The sequence below is a fragment of the Giraffa tippelskirchi genome, chromosome 4, assembly GCF_054371585.1.
Source record: "Giraffa tippelskirchi isolate mGirTip1 chromosome 4, T2T-mGirTip1v1.2.pri, whole genome shotgun sequence".
NCBI classification, from domain to species: Eukaryota; Metazoa; Chordata; class Mammalia; order Artiodactyla; family Giraffidae; genus Giraffa; species Giraffa tippelskirchi.
In genome coordinates this window covers 144,566,906-144,592,932 of record NC_137278.1, presented here as the reverse complement: position 1 = coordinate 144,592,932, position 26,027 = coordinate 144,566,906, and the positions used below count along the sequence as shown (strand labels likewise).

Genomic DNA, 26,027 nt, shown 5'->3' with positions numbered 1-26,027 from the left:
AAACAGCATGAAAGATTAATGAACAGACAGCTTCCCAAAAGGTCTGTGATGTGCTCAAAGACAGATGAGAGGAAAATACAAATTAAAAAAGAAAAAGCCAAATGAAAATATAGCTGATAAATATAAGCTACATGATCTGCTTTCCACACATGCATCATATTTGCTTCCATAATTCACTTTTTAATCCTTACATGTACTACTTTATGATTAGAACATTCTTATGCAAGGTGTAAAAGGAGGAGAGGGAAAAGATACTTAGAGGGCATAACCTCATGACCATAGAAAGTCTTGGAAAGTTCTAGCAACTGCCAGATGCAGCCTTTTAATGACTGAACTCGGTGAGCTCCTACCAAGGCTCATTGTTTACCACTGACAATTACATTGCAACCTGATCCTGTGGTTTCTACTGGGAAATTCCATCCCATCTTCCTAAGCCTTATTTTCTTTTAAAATTACAAAAGTGAAACAAGAAAAATTGCTTTTCTCACGTACTCTCTTTAATCCTTAACCTACTTAGCTTTGTGTACTTCAAGTGGAAAAGAGAATTAATAACATTGTAGGCTATAAAAACCCAGTGCTGGGTTTTATATAAAGGGGAGGTATGAGCTCCAGGCTGAAGTCTCTTGCCTGATGCCAAACGTGTGTCTATTCTCCCCAGACAGGATGGAGCCACCTGCTGGGTTAGGCAGGTTCTAAGCACAGGAGTCTGCACTGCAATTATCGCAAAGACCTGCCGAAATATGTGACTGAGGAGGACAACTTTTCAATTGTGCAAACAGGGCTTAAACTTTGTCTGTGCCTTGCAATATTTTTCCAAGTAATTTTCAAACTCGTGTTTTTAATTTTACTACCCTTCTTAAGTAAGGTGATTTTATGTACCCAGTGAAGAACAAGCTCCACAGAGTGATTTGAAATACCCCCTAGGCTTCACTCACAGAAAAGGGCAAGTTTGCCTAGCATCCGGCATCTAGTAAAGGCTTTGCTTCCTCTTTCCCAGAAATTACATGTCAGAGTCTCATCTCAGGGTCAGTGATAGCAGCTAGCTATCACCACTGATAAGAATTTATAGAGCATCCCATGACTCGACCAATCTTTAGATCTTAGCGTAAATATCACTTTTTTAGAAACACATTCCCTGACACTCTCAATTAGTTTATACATTCTCATGTTGGTGATTGTAAGGTTGGGATTATTTGATTAAGGTCTATTTCTAACCTCCCACCCCGGCAATTCTAAGTTCTCAGGGCAGTGTTTATTTTAATCATCAGTGCACTCTCAATATTCAGCACACAACCTAATCCTTTCTAGGTATTTAATAAATACCTATTGAGTGAATGGTTCAATGAATGAATGAAATACATGCATACTATTTAACAGTCTGCAATTTAAAAATGTTTTCCTGTTGGCATGCCTCCAGGCCCAGGCCCTGAATACTCTGCCTTTGGAATCTCATCCATAAATCATAATTTTGAATACTATTTTCTGAATTATAGGTGTTGACTCCAAAGTTCACATCTCTTACTCAAATTTCTCCAAGTCTAAATTCATAAGATCACCTCCTGAGTTGACAACATATATTTTTAGGATTCCAATGAACATCTAAAGTTTAATATATCTAAAGCAAAACTTTTGATTCCCATGAATTATCAAAACTACTTTTCTGAATTTCAACATTAAATGAATATGTGATAATATTAGTAAAATACTGTTTACTTACTGATAAGAATATTATGCTTGTTATAAAATAATGTGAAATAAATAACAAGAATTTTTAAAATGTTTATCAAGTACCTACTACACAGTAGGCACTGATCTAGCCTCTAGGAAATCTAATAAATGATTAGACTGGGCTGATGTTGCCCTAGGCTCTGCCCTCTGTCCCCTTCTCAACTCCTCACTCACTCTGGGCACTTTGCAATGGCTTTAATGACCATCTTTGAACGTGAGGATCACAAAAATCCTATCTCTGATCCCAAAGATACCTTTCCTCAGATTATAGCCCCATTATTAACACAGAGTAAACTCAGTATCTGGAAGCACTCCAATGCACTCCAGATATGTCCTGGGAGCCTCTCCCTTGGGAATTTCAAGACCAGAATTTAGGGGAAATCTTCTAGCTGCCTGGGGACCACTCTATGGGGAATGTTATAGCCCTAGACAAAAAGAGTATGTTAATACCCCAATTATACCTCAGTGTTATGTGGGAGCTTATAGTTTTTTTTAAAGTCCTCTTACATTATCACTGTGGTACAGATAAGAAAACTAGGGTTCAAGGAAGCTAACTAACTTACCTAACTTCTAGGGCTAATATTAATAAATGGTGGAGTTCTAACTATATCCCAGCTCAGCATCATCCCTCCTCTGTAACAGGGTATCAGGTAGAGACATAATGCTATAGGAAACAATGAGCCCTGCAAGTCTTTAGAGTAAGTGGATAACAGGATGTCAGAGCTATTTAAGGAAGATTAATATGGTTGTGATATGCAGGATGGATAGATGGATGGAAGAAGAACTGAGGTTGGGAGACTGAGTAGAAACTGCTGTGTGAGTAGGATAAGGCCCTGATTTAGAGAAATGAAGTAGAAATGCAGAAGCATTGGGGTTTGAGGCTAAATGAAATTAGAGCATAAAAGAAAAGGCTGATTTTAAAATTCTTTAAAGCTTCAAGCCTTGGCAGTTAGAAGCGAGAACTGGGAAGGCAAGGAGTATTGCAGAGAGCTGATGACCTTGATTCTGACATTGGAAATGAAAGGGTAAGACCTATAAGTATATCTGAACTTCTTACTTTTGCGGGGAGGCTGGGTAAGAAACAACCCCAACTAGAGAGTTGGTCCAGGGAGAAAGATGAGAATGTCTTTTATGGAGGCTGTGGTGATGGGGCCAGGAGGGCAGGTACTATAATTTAACCCATGGGATGTATATCTAAAATTTGAGTTGCAATTAAAAAGTAAGAAGAGGCAGGAGCAAAGGAGGATATGAAAGAGTGGAGCAGAAAAGGGGTCAGTGAAAGTAGAGTAGACAGCAGTGGTCTGAAGGCAGGACACAGAGGTGATTTGCATAAATCTTTGAAAGTAGGTCCAACAGCTGGCAGGTTGCATCCATTTGGAGTGAGCCAAGCTAGGACCATAGAAAGGATCCAGTTTGGAATTGACCAACACTGGATGTCCTAGAGGGAGCTGGAGCAGGGGACTAGAGTTGGAGAGTGGAGCTGGAAGTTAGTAGCAGAGAGGTGATCACTAAAGCTATAAGAACAAGTAAGTTTTTGAATGGGGAATAACAGAAGAAGATATGCAGACCTAGGACTAATCTTGAAGCCCCAAGGAGATGCTTTCTAGACTATAGCTGATTCCACACATGCTGTGGCAACAAGTTGGACAGGGAAAGGGAAGAAATTCCCCTTGGTCAAGAGCTTAGGGAATCTCTCAGTTTCTAGCTATGCCCGGGTCCTGCATGGTATCTTAATCTCAGGATTAGATATTGATTCAGGTGAATTCCCACATCCACTCCCCCTGAAGCCTAACCAATGCCTGAGGCAACACTTTCATTGTTTTTCTTTCCTTCCTATTCTTTCTTTCCTTCCTTCAACTTCTTCTCAGGAAAGGCCATGTACCTTACCTTAGGCCCTTGTCAAGATAAAAGTGAATTGCTGCAAGTTATGTTAGCATCCCTGCCATTCTCCAGATCAGTCCTCATTTGGGGTTCTTGCACACATATGGGATGACAGAGAGGTTGAGAAATGGAATGGTTTTGAGAAGATATTCCAAATTACTAGATGCACATATTTTTGGAGTCCTTTCCTCAGGATATGGAACAGAGAAGGGGCCATTATGATTCACTTCTTTAAAAAGCTTTGTGGCTTATCTCTCCCTTGGGAAGTATCTGGCATGTTTACAGACACAGCTTAAATCCAGTTACAGACTAACAAAGTGATAGGGATGTTAAAAGGATCATATGGGAAGAGAATGGTTCCATCTTTAGCATACTAGTCAGTGTTCACTAGAGAAATGAAACCAATGGGAGCAATAGCTAGATAGATACACAGGAAAATATGGAGTTTGAGAGAGATTTATTTTAAAGAATTGGTTCTTGAAGTTGTGGGGGCTGACAAGTCCAAAATCTGTAGGGTAGACTAACAAGCTGGAAACAAAGACAGGGTTTCCATGCTACAGTCTTGAGGCAGAATTTCTTCTATAATACACCGGTCTTTGCTTTCAGGCTTTTGGCTGATCAAATGAGGCCCATCCACATTATAGAGGGTAATCTGCTTTACTTAAAGTCTACTGATTATTAAATGTTAATTATATCTAAAAAAAAAATACCTTCATAGTAATGTATAGACTAATATTTGACTAAGCAACTAGGCACCATAGCCTAGTGAAATCAACACACAAAATTGTCCATCATACTGCATTCTCAGTAACAGTCCATCCAGAAGCTGTGACTTTCCTTCTCAAGTCTAGGAGAATGAGATATTGCCATTTCCGTGACAAGGAAACCTCTAGCCAGCCCTGACAACCTCTAGCCAGTAAAGAAGCAGAGGAGACAGTAGAATAGCTCAAGGAAAACTCTGTATGCGCCAAGCCTGGAGCTTGCACATCACTTCCTTCCACATTCCATCAGCCATAACTCATAACATTGAACCTGGGAATCATAGTTTAGCAGGATATGGAAAAATGGGATATAAGTTTGTGGCCGGTGTCTGCCACAGATTCAAAATTTCTAGCTTCAGGGACTCAATGGATGGTAGTTTTGTTAACTAAGACAAGCACACAGAAGAGAAGATGTGATGGAAAAATAATTAACCCAGTTTTTAGCACATAGAGTCTTGAATGCCTATGGAGCATTCAGATGAAGATGTTCTGTTGACAGCCTGAAGTGAAGGCCTGGAGATCAGGGAAGATGCTGACATTAGAGGTCAAGATTTAGAGAGTATTTGGCTGGTGGGTATCATAACAAGAAAGGGAGAAGAGAAGAAAGAGGATGAATTTTTAAAGAAGCAAGTAAAGAAAAAGCAGCTGGTGAAAGTTTTTAGGTTGAGAAGAAAGCAAAAAGGATGGGATCTCAAATGTTAAGGGAGGAGAGAGTTTCAAAAAAGGGAGTGGTCCATAGTGTCCTATGCATAGAAAAATGAAGACAATTCAGAAAATGCTATTTGCATTTAGTTATTCCTTTCTCTCTACCACATTCAAAATCCTCCCTCAGATTGTGCCTTTTGGAAAACCAAATCATCCAGTTTACTGCAATATATGAACATCAGGGTTCAAGATAGTGGACTGAGCACAAGTATTTATCTTCTTTCTCACCTAAAGTACCATTAAAATGCAGCAAAGGGATAAAAAAAAAAGTGTACAAATCCACAATAGAGAGAACAAGAGAGTCTTCAAAATAGTTCTATAAAACAAAGAGTGGAGAGAGGAGTGTTGATACAGAGCAGATTAAAGCCAAAACTAATAGAGCCTTCCTGAATCCAGAAGAGGCTCCCAGCTGGGTGAAGCAAGGGAAAGAAAGAGTAAGAGAGAGGAGAGGAGCCTAAAGCAGGAGATGGGAATAAAAGACAGACAGTGGAAGAGGAAAGTGTGAGTATAAAAGGTAAGTACAAAGGAGGAGATGAGGAGGAGAATTCATTTCTACCTGAAGCTCTGAGATCATCTCCTGAGGGTTATGGGTGCCTTGACCACAGATCTCAAGAAGAAAAGTACAACGGCAACAATATTGAGTTGAATGGGCAGTACTACTTGCCTGGGTTTTGTAACACACATGCTGTTTGTTGTTTTTCAATATAAAACTAACCCATATATCAATCATGGAGAACTGATTACAGAAGACATAAAAATAGCTTTCTTCCTTCTTAATACTCTTTTCTCTTGGTTCCACACCTTGGAAACCACTTTGAAAAACTTCTGCTTTAAGTTCTCCTAAAAGGTACTTTTATATCTATAAAATATATATCTTGATTTAGCAATTTGAAACATTGTGCGCTAACTTCCTGTTATGCGAAAGGGTCTTGGGTCAACACCGCATAACTTGTGTGAAAAAGTCGGTGTGAATTTGTGCAACGCCGTGGTCCCGGTCAACGGATGCTAAGCATTATCTGTACTGTTTAGATTTTGTTTTTAACAACAAAAGCATATTGCTCTTGAAATAAAAACAAACTTTAAAAAATGATGGCTGACAGTCATTCAACATGTTATCTCTCCCATGAGCATTTTATTTTTATTAGGGGATAAGACCCTAACTCCAAAGAATGAATCTGTAATGAAGCTGTTCAGAAATCAAAGTAGGTTAAAGGAGATTCTCAAAGTTCGGGAAACCGACTCTTGTGGGAAGTTGTCAGTTCTGCATGTGAATGCCTATGTGGTCAATAAGATTTCCTGATGTCTCTTGCTTCCCATAAATTAAGCTAGACAATTCCTCCAATGCACAAGTACCAGCTCCATAAGATAATCCCTGCAACTCCCTGAGTCCTAAATGATTCAAATTAACAAACAAAATAATAGCACATCTATTATATCTCAACCCCCCCATTCACTCTCTCTGGTTGTCTGACTCTGTGGGTCACCATCCAAAGTTCCCTGGGAAGTCTTTTGAAGTTAGGAGGGAGCATATTGTTAGGGTGTAAGTTGAGTGGAGGTGCTGGGAAGAGGGAAGAGAAAAACATAGCAAGTGAATAATTATATTCTTGGTTTAGCCCCCTCCATAGAAGACTTGGTCAAAAGCAAATGTCTCTGTTTCCAATTTTTACCACAAAGAGTCACAAATCTCTGGAGAGGACGTATGTCTCTTAGATTTATAAAACATTAAAGAAACAAGGTTGTGAGTTTCAGTCCAAAGTCACCGAAGTCACTTCAAGATGTAAGAAATGTATACTGGCAATTCTATGACAAATATACTATATATTTTGCTGCAATGGAAATTAAGAGAGAAAAAAATTGTGATTATGTTTTTAAAAGGAATCTCTATCTTTTGAAGAATTATACTGAAATGTGAATGTAGTAAATGATCTGCTATCTGGAGTTTGCTTTTAAACAATCCAGTTTGTGGGGGAGAGATGCGGTGGAAGTAAAAATGAAACGTCAGATGGCTAACAAACACATGAAAAAATGCTCAGCATCACTCATTATCAGAGAAATGCAAATCAAAACCACAATGAGGCACCATCTCATGCTGGTCAGAATGGCTGCTATCAAAAAATCTACAAACAATAAATGCTGGAAAGGGTATGGAGAAAAGGGAACCCTCTTACACTGTTGGTGGGCATGCAAACTAGTACAGCCACTATGGAGAAGAGTGTGGAGATTCCTCAAAAAACTAGAAATAGAACTGCCATACAACCCAGCAATCCCACTGCTGGGCATACACACCAAGGAAGCCAGAATTGAAAGAGACACGCATACCCCAATGTTCACTGAAACACTGTTTACAATAGTTAGGACATGGAAGCAACCTAGATGTCCGTCGGCAGATGAACGGATAAGAAAGTTGTGGTACATATACACTGTACAATATTACTCAGCCATTAAAAAGAACGCATTTGAGTCAGTTCTAATGAGGTGGATGAAACTGGAGCCTATTATACGGAGTGAAGTAAGTCAGAAAGAAAAACACCCATACAGTATATTAACGCATATATGTGGAATTTATAAAGATGGTAATGATGACCCTATATGCAAGACAGCAAAAGAGACACAGATATAAAGAACAGACTTTGGGACTCTGTGAGAGAAGGCAAGGGTGGGATGATTTGAGAGAATAGCTTTGAAACATGTATATTACCATATGCGAAAGAGATGACTAGTCCAAGTTTGATGCCTGAAACAGGGCCCTCAAAGCCGGTGCACTGGGGCAACCCAGAGGGATGGGATGGGGAGGGAGGTGGGAGGGGGGTTCGGGAAGTGGGGACACACGTACACTCATGGCTGATTCATGTCAAAGTATGGCAATATCCACCACAATATTGTAAAGTAATTAGCCTCCGATTAAAATAAACAAGTTGATATTTTTTAAAAATGAAACTTGTCCATGAGCAGATAATTGTTGAAGTTGAAAGACGGGTACATGAAAGTTAATTATTATTTTCTTTTTACTTGTGTGTATGTGTATATATACATACACACACACACAAACATATATATACACACATTTATCTGAAATTGTCTACAACAAACATTTCCAAAAAACACTAAAAAGAAAGAAAAAGAAATTAAAACAGGCCACCACAGCAAGGTTTTCAAGAAATGAAGACTTAAGCATATGGAATTGGATATTGTTTCACACAAGCTGTCTTCATTTTAGAGAGACTGACATGGTTACAGAATATTGCAGAAAAACAGGACTAGAAGATATTTCAAGTCTTTTCACAGCTACAGAAATTGAAGCTCAGGCTGAAGAACTTGTTCAAATTACCTAGTTAGTTCCAGGGACAGACTTGAAGCTCTGATGGTGTAAAGGGGAAAAAAAATCCTTCTATCCTCTTAGGTTTTGTAGTGGGGTCTAAGAATTAAACCAACATGAGACAGATTAGTGCAAATTATATTTAATATTTTTACATATACATGGGCATTTTCAGAATAAAAATAAAGACCCGAAGAAGGCCAAAAATCTGTTAGGCCAGAAAGCTTATATACCAATTTTACATGAAGAACTATAAATGTTGGGAATTTGACAAGACAAAGGGGCTTGAGCTGGGAGGCAGTAAATTGTGAGACAGTAACTAGGAAATATATGGGAAAACCAATGGAAGATAGGGGTTATTTTAGTAGCTTTGTTTGTACAGGGCCTCTTAGGCACTGACTCCCAATCTCTGGTGATAAGAATGTTCTTCTCTTCCTGGTACACAGAGGACATCTTTCTCATGGGAAATTTTATGGCTTGCTTTTAGATAGAAAGGGGGAGGTCAAGGAGCCCTTCTTGCATCTACTATTTCCCAAGTGCCTTCAGTTCAAAATAGTAATCAATATGCCAAAGGGACATATTTGGGGTGGCATGTTCTGAACCACTCTTTCAATGGCAAATCTTCATCGATCTATCCACTCAGTCAGCAAATACGCATGGAGCATTTACCATGTATTCAATACTGTGTAGACTCTCAATAGATGCAAGCATAAGTGCCCATACAGGCATTATTAATTGACCCCAGACTCTTTTCTTAGAATACTATTCAACATAGTGTTCCAGGTAATCATTGGAAATGAATCCTATTTGTGGTCAAAAGACAGAGGTGTTAGCTTTAAACTGTTCTCCTTTAATTTATTTAAAATGCAATACAAATTATTGGACTAGTCACCATAAACGTTCCAAGGGAAGTACTTCCACAAAGACCCACAACATAAGATGTAGCTCTTAAGGGGCTACTGGTGCTCGCATCCATGGTCCAACTGCCAAGCATGGGCAGGATGACCTCTCTTTATATAACCATGAAGTCACAATGTTTGCTCTTACATTTATTTCTCTAAGACCCTCCAGCTCAGTTGGCCAGGGTGAAGGTGTGCCCACACTCTGCGTCAAAACTGTCTCCCTGAACCTTGACAACAGCAACTCAGGTTGGCCCATTAGCATAGTTGCTTGGGTCAATACAAGGTTCTCTGCTCAGCTTACGGAATTAGGAAATCTGATGAAAAAAGAATCAGTGTGGGTGATCAAGCATTAAAGCTGCTTATCACTCAGTGAATAGTAGTTGAGGAGGAGGTAGAGAAGGAGTGTGCAGATTTAATGACCCCTTTTATGGTGAACTTGTTACCAAATGTGACACTATCCCAATAATCTGCTTTGTTACCTTGGGCTATGGGAATATCCTTGAAGCCTTTCTCAAACACTCAGTCATTCAACAAACACTGTCTGACTACTTATGTCAGGCACTCTTTTAAGCCCTAGAGAAGAAGATATAAGAAAGTCCAGGCCCTTAGGAAACTTGCAGCCTGAAATCTGTATAGAGACTCATAAATAAAAGTACACAATAGAGGGTGGATTATTAGAGAAGTAATCCTGAAATTAGAAGTTTTTCAACCAAAGAAACTGTATAGGAGATCATGATAGGCTACCTAATTTGCAAAGCCCAGTGCAAAATAAAAATGCTGAGCTCCTTATTTAAAAGTTGTTAAAAATTTCAAAGCAGCAGCAACACAGCATTAAACCAAGCATGGGGTCCTTCTAAGTGCAGGATTCCGTGTAACTATGCAGATTCCGTGCTCATCAGATTGGCCTTGTTGTATATTCTGGTCTCCAGAAAGATAAGGACCAGCCCTGACAACACTCAGCTTAGTAGTTATGAAAGGAGAAGTAGATAATTCAGAATAAGTCCTGTGTTTCCCTGCACTGAGGATAACTGTTACTATGTGACTGAGCATTGTGGTGACCCAGCAGACACACTGCAGTGATTCTGTGTGTCCCAGTTCTGTTTCTCTAGCCCGTCTATTTCTATAGCACATTTCTGTAGCACATCTATAGATGTGGCAGATTCTCATCCATGTCTCCCTGCACAGTTCCTCATGATGCACAGACAAGCAATTCCAAGACAGCTGATTCTGTGTCTGGCTTTGGAGACTATTAGCTAGCTGAGATCAGTCTTCAGTGATCATTTGAGTGCAGACACTCTGGGTTCCAATGCAGGTGCACCCATTTGGAGGAGAAGAAATAGATATTTGAAAGGCAGTAAATTATCCTTCTGCACCTGATACAAACTGTCATATTAACAAAACCAGCTGATTCCTGAAAATGCATGCCTTGGTCCACTGGGAAACCAAAAACAGCAAATGTTCTTGAATATGCTAACAGCTCTAATAAAAGTGAAGAGCGCTTAATTAAAGAAGTAACTAGCTTTGTACACAAGAAGAAACAAACAGATGAACATACACACAACACACAGAGATATCAATAACTTCTAGTTTAAGAGCATGCAGTTTGAAAGGGAATGGTATTTGCTGGTTTGTAGGGATAAACTCAATGTTCGCCAGCAATATGGATGGACCTAGAGATTATCATACTAAGTGAAGTAAGTCAGACAAAGACAGATATTAAATGAAATCACTTATATGTGAAATCTAAAATATGATATAAATGAACTTATTTACCAAACAGAAACAGACTCACAGATGGAAAGCAAACTTACGGATAAATTAGGAGTTCAGAATTAGTAGACACAAATTACTATATATACATAAACAAGGTTTTTGTATATACAGTATATATATAAAAATTGTATAGCACAGGGAACTGTATTCAGTATCTTACGAAAAACCATAATGGAAAAGAATGTGGAAAAACAAAACAACTCTGCCTTACCAATAGCTGGTCTCCTGGATTTCTATTTCTTTTTATTGTTGCCTCTCTTGGATTCTCTTTCTTATCTTCGCAGCTTGTGTGGTAGAAGAGAATTTTACCATAAATGGAGTCACAATTTGCTTGGGAGGGATGCCCCATCCTGGTGAGGACCAGAGGGTGGGTGGCCAAAGCCAGCTCTTCTGCAGTTCCTCTAGAGAAATGCTCACTTTCCTCTGTCCTTTCCTTTGGTCGCCCTTCCTGCCTCCCCTCCTGATGGACATGGTAATATCTAAAGGCCAGGATTCAGAAGGTAGGCCTAGCAGAAAGAAACTAAACCTGCTTTAGTTCTAGTTCTTTGACTAGAGGTACAAAATGATGGCCTTGACACACATGTGTTAGAGGCCAACTAATAATAAAGCTAAAGGGTTGGAGGTCATAAATCTGACATTTGCATAAAAGATCCCTTCCATATAACTTCTTCATGATTCTCTGATTCAGCTCTCACTTTATGACTTATTTTAATTCAATTAAATCCAATGAGCACTTAAAGCCTAATATGGGCAAGAGTCTCTCAAAATCAGAAACAAAATTTTATTACAGCTTGTGAAAAAAAATGAGCTTATTTTGACTTGTTTATGACAGGTATTAATGAGTTGACATGACACATAACATGATCCACACAAAGTTGGTCTTAGTCCTTTAAAAAGCAAATGTTTAATTTTGGAATTTGACTAAGACCAGCAGAGGCATCAAAGCTAGCCAGCTAAGTAGAAGCGGGAGCCAAAAAGCTTTTCATTAAAACTGCTGAACAGAGTTCCATCTCTGGCCTCTGCCTCCCTCTTCCCTATGATTCTCAGCAATGGCTCATGGTATGTACACAGCACACTACCCATGGAGGCCACAGATCATGTTAAGTATTTTTATTCCTATTCAGTTCAGTCTTCTCCCAAGACCTGATCTCTGTTTACATTGTACACTTTGAAAGTCTTGATCTATTGCTCAAAATTAAAATAATCCTCTACACTCTTAACCTTTTTGCTTACTACCTCCTCTCCTTCCTGGCTTCAACTGAAAATTTGGATTTCCCTGGAGGACTCTTAGGTCCTTTGCAGCCCTTGCAAGTAGAGACAGCTCATCTGTGCACACAGGCTCTATCTGATGGCCAGAGGTAGTGTCTCTCCTGGCTTTAGGCTTCTGCCCACAGAATGTGGTTCTTCCATATTTTTTCAAAAGCCTTCCCTTTGAAAATATTCATATCAACCAGCTTCCCATCTCTATTTGTTTCCTATAAGTGCTGTAACAAACTGTATGTTTTTATGCTGTATGTTTTATGCTGTAAGTAGCATAAAACATCACACATTTATTGTCTTAGCATTCTGGAGGACAGAGTCCAAAATGGGTTTCATGGGACTGGAGTCAAGTTGCCCGCTGGTCTGCATTCCCTCTGGAGGCTCCAGGGCAGCACCTATTCCCTTGCCTTTTCCATCTTCTATCAGCTGCTTGCATTTCTTGCGTTCCTCCATCTTCAAAGCTGGTGATTGCATCACTCAGACCTATGCTTGCACTGTCATCACAACTCTTCTGCTTCCCATCCCTCCCCCTCACTTCCAGCCTCCCTTCTCTCTTCTAAGGAATCCTTGTGATTATGTTGATCCTATCTGGATAATCCAGGATGATCTCCCACAGAATCCTTGACTTAACCACATCTGCAAAATCCTTTTTGCTATTCAAGGTAATAGGTTTACAGGTTTTGGAGATGAGAACATGGACGTGTTATTCCCCTTCTCTCCATCCTGTTCTTCCCATCTCCAGAAAGCCTAGGCATTCCTCTATTCCTCCTATGTCAGGCCCCCTGATGGAGAGAGTTCTGTCTTCATTCTCTCCATCATCCTCAATGATGTCTAGCCTTGATCTCTTGCTTCCTCAATCTCTTTGTTCCCTTCACCTTATCCCTCTAGGTCTCTCTTTTTTGGCACCCTGGGCCTTGTCATCACTCATATTTGCACCTCCTCAAGCTATTCAGAAATTCTGCTTAGACCGCGGTCTCCACTGCTTCCCTCTAAACACGCTCTTTGATTTCATCAAGACCTGGGTTCCACATTCTGATCTGTAAGCAACCCACTCTCTGGTTAATCCCTTCTGTGACATGTTTATTAGCGACTCCATTTCCTTTGCCTCTTTGGCATCCTTTCTCTCCTTCCTTGATGACTCATGACAGAATCAGACCGTGAGAGCCTCAGAATCATGTGGGTAAGTATCCTACTACTGCACTGCCCAGCGTCCCTATGAACTGGCCTATCCAAGCCACTCTACAAGGCTTTCTCTTGCCTCTGGTGAATTCCCTCTTGCAGGCTCCATGGTGAAAATTTCAAACACAGGCTTCTCAAACCTCCCACATAATTTCTACATCCCTCACTCTTGACATGGGATATGCTCTCAGAATCCAAAGAGAAACAAAGTCAGAGCCTCTTTGTTGATCTACCTAAGATGCATCTCTTCTTGTCTCTTTCTGTTACAGGGAAAGGGGTCCTTCTTTCAAAGGCCAAGCCCTCTCTTATGTGCTAAATCCCCTTTCCATCAATTTCCTCCTTTTTTAGACTACCTTAGTCTCCCTCCACCCATTCTCTTCATAAACACTTTCACGTTTTTCTAGTCTAAACATCACCCTTCCCTTCACTCTTGCCTACCTTCAAGTGACTCATCAAATATCTCTTCCCTACAAAGTTGGTATAGGGATAAACTGCAGGACATCACTGAACCTGAAAAAAGCTTACACCTTCAGTATGAAATAAGGTGAATTTGGCCACCTTTAGAATGATCCATTAGTAGGAGAGAATACAGGATTGGAGCATAAACCTTCACAAGATGTAGTGGTGGGGTTCTCCTTGTAAAAAGAACACAAAATCAGGTACAAACGTATAAGGCCTTGGGAGGAACAGGTAAAAATAATGAATCTTGAAGTTCAAACCTTATTATAAATAGTTTCACAGTAGATCTGCCCCTGCCCATGGGACAGTGTGGAGCCATTCAAATAATTGAGAATGTTGCTGAGAAAGCATACATGTAGTAATTGCATTATGTTGCTTGAGAAAAGTGCTTTCCAGGGAGTAGTAAGCTTATCACTGCTAGTATTCAAGAATTGGGGGAATAACAGATCATTGATTTTTTTTCAAAGCTATGCCTTTAGATTTACAGTTGCCTCCTCTTTGCAGCAAAGGATACTGGGTTTGTATTTATGCTCATAACATTTTCTTTTAAAATAAACTTTTATTCTTAATTTTAAGTAAATTAATTTTTAGAAATTAATGATGGTACACATTGGTGGCACATGGGTATGTCAAATATTATAAAAATTGTATGAGAATGATTGGGAAACACTGAAGTAATAGGAATGGGATGGTTTCTCTAAGAAAAAAATCCAGAGAAATAAAATCTGTCAGTGTGACTCCACTCAAAGGAGACAGAACTATAACTGGTAAGCATGAGCACCTGGTATATCCCTGGTGAATATGGGTGCACAAGATATAGACTGAGGACACCAGTCACCTTATCTTGCTCTGAGTTCATGCTTCCTGGTAACATTTTGATTATAATGTTAGGCTTTGCCAGTAATCTATAGTGCTCTCATCAGCAAACTATGAACATCTGGATTTCTCAGTAGTTTATTACTCAGCACCAATTAATCAATCATCATTCCAGTTTTCAAACATAAGCTCTCATGGACTTGGAGCCTTGTGCTGGAAAACTCTGTTTCTGAGCCTGCCAGACTGTGAAATGGAGATAAGCTGGTCAAGGTGGCGTCATCTCTGTACTTGTCTAGGTGGCCAGCACCCCTCTCTTTCATCAGGTGCCAGCTGACCTGCTGCATGACTTTTACATCAAACCACTGCCTCACTTGTTCCTCAGCATTTTCAGCCAGCCTCTGGCCTTGCTTTTACCTAGTCTGCCCTCAGGAAGTGCAACCATGGTCTTGTGTGATCTGGACTTCTATTTAGAGCACATCTTCCTGACCTCCCTTTGAATGCTTTTGAGCCTTTGATGCCAATAATCTACTTTCTTGATTCTCTGCCAAATCTTTAAAAAAACTATTTCCTTAGAGTCACAGATGTAGAAAACAAACTTAAGGTCACTAGGCGGGGAAGAGGGAGGAGAGGGATAAATTGGAAGATTGGGATTGACATATACACACTACTATGTATAAAATAGAGAATAAGGACTTACCCTATAGCACAAGGAACTCAAATACTCTGTAATGACCTATATGGAAAAAGAATCTAAAAAGAGTGGGTATACATATATGTATAACTGATTCACAATGTTGAACACCTGAAACTAACACAATATTGTAAATCAACTATACTCCAATAAATTTTTTTAATAAAATAAATAAATAAAAAGTATTTTCTGCCCAGACTCAACTTTTGCTTACCCCTTAAACATAGATATCTCCAAGGCAAAAGACAGAGAGCAGGGGACGCTGGGGTCAGACCACTTGAGTTAAAATCTACTTACCAATGATGTGAATTTGGGGAAATCATTTAATCTCTGTAAACTCAGATTATTCATTTGAAAAAACAATAACAATAATATCTTCTAAATAAATTTGCTTTCAGCTTGTTTTTGTTGAAGTTGTTGTTCATACCAGATGGTTTGCAGGATCTTAGTTCCCCGACCAGGAATTAAATCCAGGCCCACAACAGTGAAAGTGCTGAGTCTTAACCACTGAACCATCAGGGAACTCCCTGATGTCAACTTTAAATGAGACAATCCATGTAAAGTGTAGTGCGTGGCATGTGATGAACACTCGGGAAGTGATAGCCATCTCATTCTCAGTCACATCCACGGCTTCCGTTACTATATGAGATAATAAAATGGATTTTTCCAGCCTTGCACTTTCTCCTAAGCACCAAATCGGTATTTTAACTGCCTGCTAAGTTCTTTTCCATTCTAATTTATTTTCCACAATGCTAACAGAGTTTTATCTTTTCTTTTAAGAATAATCTATGACATCAATCCTCTGGTTATCATGTAACCAACTCCAGGCCTTTCACATCCTGGCTACAGCTCACCTCCTCACACCCTCCCCACCTCCACAGGGAGGAACATCCTACCTCCTGCACTGAGGCCATGATAAATGCTTTGCTCTCTCTCAAGTGTCCTGCCCTCCTCAGAGCCTCCTGTCCTCTCAGCCTAGAAACTCTCCTGGTAAACTCTTGCTCAGCTTCAGCGCCCAGCTCAAACAGCGCTTCTGTGACACCTCCTCTGGACCAAGACGCTGTCAATGTCTTATGACAATCTTGGTCATGTTGTACTGACACTACCTGTGTCTCTCCCCTTCACTTGACTGTGAGCCCACTGAGGGTGAGCAACTTACCACTTGCATGGCATTTCCCTAGAGCAATACCTGTCACAGTGGGAAGAGAAAGAAGGCAGGTACTGAGAAGGTAGCTGGCAGCAGCTACCCTCATGGAGGAATTGCCAAGTTCCATACACTAGGCCTAGCATCCTACAGCTATTTCTTCATTCAGTCCACTTCTGTAATCATTTCTTGTTCCATCTTCTGTCACATTTGCCTGAGAAAGCTCCATCTCTGGTTGCAGTAGTTTGCTCAGGCTGCCACAACCATATTCCACAGACTGGGGGGCTTGAGCAACAGAAATTACATTTTCCTCACAGTTCTGGTGACCAGAGGCAATGAACAAAGTGCTGTCAGGGTTAGTTTTCTGTGAGAGCTCTCTTCCTGGGTTGCAGACAGCTGCCTTCTCTCTGTGTCCTCACATGGCCTTTCTTCTGTGCACACCTGGAATTTAAGAGCCTTTTCTGTCTCTTTCTCCTCTAATGAGGACACCAGTTCTATGGGATTAAAGCCCACATTTATGACCTTGTTTAACACGTATTACCTCCTCACAGGTCCTTTCTCCAAGTACAGTTACACTGGGGGTAACGGCTTTAAACATATAAACTTGTGGGGGACACAATTCAGACCATAACACTGGTTAAATCTAACTCGCTCCCTACTCATGCCTGCACTCAAGCAGCCAGACACAGGTGAAACCATATACCATGTCAACTAGTCTCACTTTAAATTTAGGATATTAGACTTCAAGTGAGCCCATCTGGCAAGTCTATGGACACTCCTATTCCCTCCACTCACCCCCTCACCCCCTTTCTAAGAGGATTATTTCACACCTTCTCCTCTGTCTCCAATGCCCACCTCTCTCTTCATCCTCAGTTCATGACCTTACTTTCTACTTCACTGAGGAATTCAAGCATTCATCTCCCCACCTTTCTGCATCTCTTCCTGTAGGTCTGCCTTTCCTTCTACAATACTAGGTGAATCATCCTGAATGTGAAGGACCAGGATGCCAGGCTGAGATCAACCTCTCAATCAAGCATGGATTCCACCCCCCTCAGCAGTTCTGCAAGAATCCTATTTCCTGGGGACCTCCATAGTGGTACAGTGGATGGAAATCCACCTGCCAATGCAGGGGACACCAGTTCAATCCCTGATCTAGGAAGATCCCACATGTGGCAGAGCGACTAAAGTCCCTTCACCAGAACTACTGGTTCTGTGCTCTAGGGCCCACAGCTGAATCTACTGAGCCCACATGCTGCAACTGCTGAAGCCTGTGCACCCTGGAGCCTGTGCTTGGCAGCAAGAGAAGCCACTGAAATGAGAAGGCCATGCACCTCAATGAAGAATAGCCTCTGCTCGCCCCAACTAGAGAAAAGCCCATGTGCAGCAATGAAGACCCAGCACAATGAATAAACGAAAAGAAAAAAAAGGAATCCTGTTTCCTACAACATCAATTTCCACCTTTTTATTAGATAATTTCCTTCACCATAAAATCTGAAGCCTATGACATAGACATAATATCTCCCAGCTTAAAGCAACAGACAACAAAAAACTTCCTAGAGCCCACCTCTTCTGGCTGCTGCTTCATTTTGCTCTGTAGAAAAATTCCTTGAAAGAATGATGAAATAACTCTCTCTCCCCTTCTTCACCACCCATTCTCTCTGGAACCCACACCAATGAGGCAGTCATCTTCCCAGTTTATCAGAAATATTTTCCTTGAGGTCACCAACAGTCTCCGGTGACCAAACCAAGGAGCAGGTCTCAGTTCTTATCTAACTCAACCCATGAGCAGCCATTGACAGGGTTTACCACTCCCTCCTTCTTGTCTCCCTTGGCTTCCAAGACAACTTGCTCCTCTGCTCTTGGTGGCCCTCATTCTTGGGTTCAGTTGCTGGATACCCTCCTTTCATTCCTCTATAGTGTAAAGCCTCAGGCCTCTGGCCTCAGACCTTTTTCTTCTCTACAGTTGCTCTCTCGGTGCCAGGATCTTGGCTTTAACTATCATTTTTTATTCTAAAGACTCACCAGTTTATATCTCTAGCTCAGACCTCTCCCATAAACTCCTCTGGTCATATTCTATGCATATATGCATGCTCAGTTGCTCAGTCGTGTCCAACTCTTTGCGACCCCAGGAACTGTAGCCTGCCAGGCTCCTCTGTCCATGGGATTTTCAGGCACAAATACTGGAGTGGGGTTTGTCATTTCCTCCTCCAGGGGATCTTCCTAACTTATGCATCAAACCGCGTCTCCTGAATTGCAGGCAGATTCTTTACCACTGAGCCACCAGTTAAGCCCATTGCATGTTCTATAGACCCCTCCAAGTCAACATATCCAGAACAGAACTCCTAGTTTTCTTTACCAAAGTTGTTCTTTCTTAGTGCTCTCCATCTCAATAAACTACATCATGATTCACATAGTTTTTCAGGCTCCAGACTTTGAAATCATTCTTGACTCTTTAACAAATCATATTCAACCTACCAGCAAATCATGTAGAGTCTAACCATGAAATAGATTGAAGATTTACCCATCCTTATCCTCTTTCCTGCTGCCAACTTGGTCCTTGCCATGAGGACTTCTCTGTTGAATTATTGCAACAGCCTCTTACTATTATCTCATGCTTCCATTCTTGAGTCTCTAACAATCTTTTCTTCACACAGCAGCCAGAATAAGCCTTTAAAAAGTAATCAGATTGTATTATTCTTCTGCTTAACAAGTTCTGATGGCTGTATTACATGGAATAAAACCTAAAGCCCTTCAAGGCTTGGTTCTTTAGCATCTGACACTGTTGACCTCCTTCTGTGGTCTGACCTTCTTCTCTGATCCTATTGTCTGTCACCCCTCCTCTCTTGCTATGCTCCCAACACAGCTAAAGGAAGAGCAAAAAGGTCAAACACATGTCTGCTTCAGGGCCTTTCACTTGCTGTTCCCTCTGCCAGGAACCCTCCTTCCTCAGATAACCACATAGTTTTCACCCTCACTTTATCAGATTGTTGCAGAAACGCAAGTCTGTGTGCCCAATGTACAGTGAGGCCAAACAATACCAAATCATCAGAGTCTGGAATAGAGAAAGACTATGTGTGGAGATAGGTGCCTCAGTCCCTAAAAAAACCCAACCTCCCCCACCCCTTTGAGGAAAACATGGTCACCACTGCAGTGGAGACCACTCCTGCTCCTGACTCACCGCTGTTCATTCTCACTGAGGAACCAGTTGATTGGAAGACGCCCCACAGTCATGGCTTGATAGGCAAGAATCTCATGAAGCCAGAGATGGCAATTCACCAGATTAGAATCACCCTCCCCAGCCACAACCTATGTTTTTGGAGAAGGCATGTGCTGACCTGATCAGAGGTGCCAAGGAAAAGAGTCTCAAAGTGAAAGGACCGGTTTGGATGTCTACCAAAACTCTGAGAATAACTGCAAGGAAAACTCCTTGTGATGAGGGATCTAAGACTTGGAATCATTTCGAGATGAGGGTCCTCAAGCAACTCATTGACCTGCACAATCCCTCTGAGATCGTTAAGCAAATCACTTCCATCAGCACTGAGCCAGGAGTCAAGCTTGAAGTCTTTATTGCAGATGCTTAAATCAACCTAATAAACTGATAATCAGTTGTTAAAAACAAAAACACCCCTCCAAAAACCTTCAGCAAAGCCCTTTTCTAGGAAAGGTGAGGGAGGGGTATGGTTAGTTGTTGCACACTTCTTGGTATCAGATCCTTTATTCTGGAGTCAGGTCATGGTCAGGTAAACAATGTTCCTGTGAATTTCCACCAATCCCTTGTTCTTCTCTGCTCTGACAAGAAAGGGCAAGGTCCCCAGGCATGGGCTTCCCACTCTGAGGTCCAGGTCTTGGCTAAGAGGAGGCAAATCTCAACTGGCAGCTTCCTCATGGCCAGGGCCCCAGACCCTGCACGGCCATCTCACTGAGGAATCCAGGTGCCCAACCCAGCTGGCCCTCAGGCTCCTCAGGCTGCCCACATGGCAGGGACTAGGTCCCGCTGTGTCCTATACAGACAGCCACTGCCATTAGGTTGCTGAGACAGGGAGGGGGGAGAGGTTCACCACAACCTCATAGCCTGGGTCAGGCCAGTGGGCAGCCTTGGCAAGAGCTCTGGAGCCCTACTGCATACAGCCCCCAGCTTGTACCTGTCCCTGCCCCCACAGTTCAGCTGCTGGCCCAAGGCCAGGTGAGCTTTAGGGCCCTGGGGAGAAGGCCAGGATCCACCTCTTACCTCACTCTCCACCTGAGGACCACCACTCCCCCACTGCTGGTTGAATGTGCCCAGTAACAGTCTCTCCTTGACAGTTGCTTGCTTGGGGGAGGGGCCCACTGAAGCACTGGCCAATGGCTGAGCAGGACCTCTAACGGTTGTTCACTGACAGTTGCTCATTTGGTGGAGGAGGGGGTGGTGGCCACTGTGGCGCTGGCCAATGGCTGAGCAATCATCAGTGGTCTTGTGGCAACCATTGCCTGGTAATAGGGTGGGGGGGTAATGGCACTGCACAACCCAATGAAAGTGTGAAAGTGTTACTTGCTCAGCCGTGTCTGACTGTGTCTGACTCTTTGCGACCCTATGGACTGTAGCCTGCCAGGTTCTCTCTTCATGGGATTCTCCAGGCAAGAATACTGGAGTGGGTTGTCATTCCCTTCTCCAGGGGATCTTCTTAACCCAGGGATCGAACCTGCGTCTCCTGCATTGCAGGCTGATTCTTTGCCACTGAGCCACCTATTACAAGATCTGCTCAGATATCACTTCCCTAGAGAAATTTTCTTTGAGCTGCCTCCCTCCAATCTAAATAACACATTCCACACACTCTCTCTTTAGCTTGCTTTATAATCCTCACAACACAGATCTTGATTTGACATGTTATAGTATCTCTTTGTGTTCTTGGTGACTGCTTCTCATGCTTGAAAGACAGACCCTGTTGGTTTTTTTCACTACCTTATTCCCGGCACTAAGACAGTATCTGGCACACAGTGAGTGCTTATATTAGTTTACAAGGGCTGTCTTAACAAAAGACCACAGACTGAATGGTTTAAACAACAGGAAATGATTTTCTCACAGTTCTGTAGGCCAGAATTCCAAGAACAAGGTGTCTTAGAATTGATTCCTTCTAAGGGCCGTGTGGGAGGAATCTGTTCCAGGTTCTCTCTTGGCTTCTCATGGCCGTTTCCCCACTGTGTCTCTTCACATTGTCTTCCCTCTACATGTATCTCCGTGCACAAATTTCCCCCATTTATAAGGACACCAGTCATATTGGGTTAGGGGCACCTTAATGACTTCACTTAACTTGATTACTTCTCTAAGACTTATCTTAAAACAAATTTTTCATTCTGAGGTACTGAGACTTAGCATTTCAACATATAAATTTGGGGAAGGTCATAATTCAACACATAAAGTACTTAAAGATTTTTGTTGAATTAATGAATGCATGAAGACTGACCAACTGGATAAATAAATCTCAAAAACAGTTCTTTATATACTAAGGGTACTAATCTGTCAGTATGACGTATACTTATTTTCCCCGATTTATTGTTCCTCTTTGAACTTCTGATGTCCCACAAGAACATGGTTTACACAAACCCAATCACATTCTCAAAAGCATAACAACTCCACATATTCCAAAGTTGATATAATTCATTCATCCTAAGAAATGATAATATCATCTTTATCAAGGGGTTCCATGCTGTTTATTGTTGACAAGAGCATCTGGACCCCTTCTGTGAATTAGTCAGAAGTTGTGTTTTTATCCTGCAGCAACATAAATATACACTAGGGGTTAAGGCAGAGAGAAAAGGTAAAGAGGCACACTGAAAAAAGGCAAATCCATCTTTTGATTACTAATCCTGTTAGTTATAATGGGTGAAAATGCTACTAGATGTGTGAGTTAAATACCATCAACTTTCTCCTGCCAAACATTCCTCCTCCCTTTATTAGAACTCTACAACATATGCAGAATTTCCCTGGCAGTCCAGTGGTTAAGAGTCCGAGCTTCCAAAGCAGGGAGTACAGGTTCAATCTCTGGTCAGGGAACTAAGATCCCACATACTGCATGGTATGGCTAAAACAAATAAATAAAAACATACGCAAAAGAAAGAAACAAGATGAAAGTAAATCATTTAGGATCCTCCTGAGGAAAAAGGCAGATATCAAGCATATAGATTAAATATGAATTTTAAAAGTGTCACTGCATTTTATGGGATTTTTTATTACATAAAGAATTACTTAAGCTTGTAAATAGATAAGATATGGGTAATTGAATATAGGACTCATGATGTTTAACCAATGCTCACAACTTTGCAAAATATCACCTTGTTATGTGAATAACCCACTGGAAAGAAGAACTTACGTAAATGGAGTTCAGTGTCAAATAAATTAAAATTCAGAGCCAAGCTAATCTGACACACTTAATAATATGCATCATTATAGTGGTGCTTGAAAATTAAGAGTAAATGGAAAATGGTTCACTTAGTGATTTTAATTAGCACCTTACAGTCTAATCAAAATGTCTAGGTTTGGCTCGGAAAGAGGTGAGATGAAACATGGGTAAGCATCATCTTGAGCTGGGATCCTTCTGAAGAGACCCTCCTGTCCAAGTGATAGACATTTTCCTTGGCCCAGTGGGGCACCCAGGGGCCTCCAGGCAGTGTGGACACTAGTGTCTGGTCTTTATCTAGCTGTCCCCTTTATCTGGAATGTCACCATCCCTCCTCCACAGGTAAGTCCTCATGGTTCAGATTTCATCCAAGGTCTCATCCCAAGGCATATATTCATTTAATCCTCATGACAGCCTCATGAGAAAGATGTCCTAATGTTCAGGATCAGAATTGAACTTTTTATACATATAAAAAGTTCTCGGCTCAGGATGGACACTTGGTGGTGGTGGAATCAGTCAGAGAAGGAGGAGTTGAGACACATGTGCAATAAAGGAGGTACAGAGTGCGGAGCATGTTATCTGGAGATTTAGGTGGCAGGAGGTGGTTTAAGATGGCAGAGTGTTGCTTGGAGAGGTCCAGGATAGGAAGAAGTCCTGACAGGTGGACAGAAGAGTGATAGAGTCTGCATTGTGGGAAGATCTAGGCAGCCTCAGTCCCAGTGCCTCCACCAAGACTGTCAGGACACCAGCCTCTGGGAGGGCGTGGGAGGACCCAGCATCCCATGTTAGAAACCCAGGTAGGAATCAATTATTGGAAAATGGGGTACAAGCTCAGTGAAATCTTTAAGCAAGACTGACCAAATGCTATACAACCTGCTCTGAAAACTTGGAGCTGACAAAGAGCACTTCTTGCTCTTGAGACAAGGTTAAGGTAGCACCTGTGTGAGTACTAGGGGCTACATTTTGTGTGTCCAACTCCTTGTTCTTGTCATCATGATAAAAGATAGATATCCATATCATGGGAAATGCATTATATGTGTTTGACCTTCCACTTTAAATAACATTCTTTTTCTTTTATCTTGATCTTAGACCTTTCACTAAGCTTAATAATTTACTATGGGAGAGTCCTTGAGAATCAGCACTCAGGAAATAAGTTACCCCGGGAAATTGCCTAGAAATATTGAGTTTGTTTGATAGTATTTGCACGAATCCTCCAGCCATCCCTTCGAGTTTTGCTTTCAAAGCTTTTGCATTCTCTGCTTTAGAGGAAACTAGATTTGTAGAGACCCTCAACAATAGGTGAAAGTGTGTTTTCTCTGACCTTAAACGGTTTGGCCTGTTGCATCCCTCTTCAATATTTTGTTTTTGCTACTTGTTTTATGAAAGGAAGGTATGGGATGTGGTTGTTAATAGTAACAAAGTACAGGCCAAACAACATCAGAATAGGATGGCCTAAAAAAAGACCAAAGTGATGAGTGTTTCAGGCAGCTACACAACAAAGCAAAAGTCCAATTTTTGGTGTGATTAAAATTAATATAAAATGAAAGAATAATTTGAAAATTTGTAAAAACAAAATACAAAAAAACTATCTGGAAAGAAGAGTGTTTCTTGGAAATTAACCAAGAGATATGAGAGGAGCCATTCTTACTCATTTTTGAAGCAGCCTCTGACCTTGAATGTGATATTAAGAGTCTTAATAAAGTTGCTGAATGCACAAGGCAGAAGAGATCAAGTTCATATCTTGGGTTCCTGATGAAGGGAGTTCCATGTAGCTGGGTTTACAGGTGTTTAGGGATAGAAATAGATCTTCATAGACTTCATGCTGCCCATCATTTTCCAAACAGCCAAGACTTTGCTACTCATGACCCTCCCCCACCACACAACACACAGACACTTTTTTAAGCCAACATCTGAGTGCTTATTCCATGCCAGCCACTATTCTAAACAGCTTTTAGTAACACATTAAACCCCCTCCACAACTCTGTGAGGCAGATACATTTTAAAGATAGGGAAGTCAAAACAGAGAGAAGTTAATTTGCCGAAGGTTCCAAAGAGAGAAGGATGCCACTGAGCAGAACTTGGGCTCCAGAGAAGAGTGCTTAACTGCATTTAAGATTCTTTCCATTAAAAAAAAAAAGGAAAGGGAGTACACAGAAAAGGGTTAGAGACAGCTAGACAAAACTTACAGCAGAGCTTGAGAAAAGGGCGGAGTGTTTTTCCCCAAATTCAGCCCAATTCAAATTCATTGGCAAATAAGGAGAATTGAGAACGCACCCCTCCAAGCCACAAGTCCCAATTCCCCTCTTGTTCTTTTTTCCATCACACTTATCACATTCTAAGCATAGGTGGCACTAGTGGTAAAGAACCCACCTTCCAATGCAGAAGACATAAGAACAGGAGGTTGAATCCCTAGCTCGGAAGATATCCTGGAGGAGGGCATGGCAACCCATTCCAGTATTCTTGCTTGGAGAATCCCATGGACAGAGGAGTTTGGCGGGCTGCAGTCCATGGGGTCGCAAAGAGTTAGATGCAACTGAAGCAACCTAATACGAATGCAGGCAACCATAAACTATACTTTTTTTGCTTATGAATGCTCTGTCTCTCCCCTCTAAGAAGTAAGCATGTCAGAGCATGTATCTTGGTCTGTTTTGTACTAGAGACATCCCAAGTGTCTAGAACAGTGATTGGCCCCTGGTATGCTCTCGGTATTTGTTAAATAAAAAAATACCTATCACTCACTCACCTACTGAGATATCTGAGATCAAAATCTTAGATAAAGTATTAAGAAGTAAAGAAGATGCCTTCTGATGTAACCCAGTGTGATGCAATTGTTATCGCTATTTTTAACATCCAAGGAATCACTCAGTGTTAGAGCTGCACTGAAACTGAGGTGACACCCATCTTGCCCAAGGGGATTATCATGTAAGTAAGACAAATAAGACTAGACAAAAAGGCACCACAAGAATGAGACAGCAGGAAGTGGGAAGAGGGTGATTGGTTTCAATTTTCTTTTTCTTCCCAGGCTTATTGTGTCACTC

The 26,027-nt window shown here is 41.2% G+C and overlaps 1 long non-coding RNA gene and 1 pseudogene across 2 annotated transcripts in view; one reads left to right on the top strand and one right to left on the bottom strand.

Moving 5' to 3' along the window:
- Positions 1-20,891, bottom strand: part of LOC145545382 (uncharacterized) — a 179,681-nt gene extending 158,790 nt beyond the window's left edge. The window contains exons 1-2 of one of the 2 annotated variants that reach the window (XR_014082038.1): positions 20,844-20,891; positions 16,631-17,056 (exon numbers count right to left, since the gene is read on the bottom strand). This is a non-coding gene — a long non-coding RNA (uncharacterized LOC145545382). Of the gene's footprint in view, positions 1-15,768; positions 17,057-20,843 lie in introns of both variants that reach the window. The other variant, XR_014082037.1, reaches the window with a different exon arrangement.
- Positions 19,751-20,196, top strand: LOC145544567 (small ribosomal subunit protein uS10 pseudogene; annotated as a pseudogene).
- Positions 20,892-26,027: the final 5,136 nt, after the last annotated feature.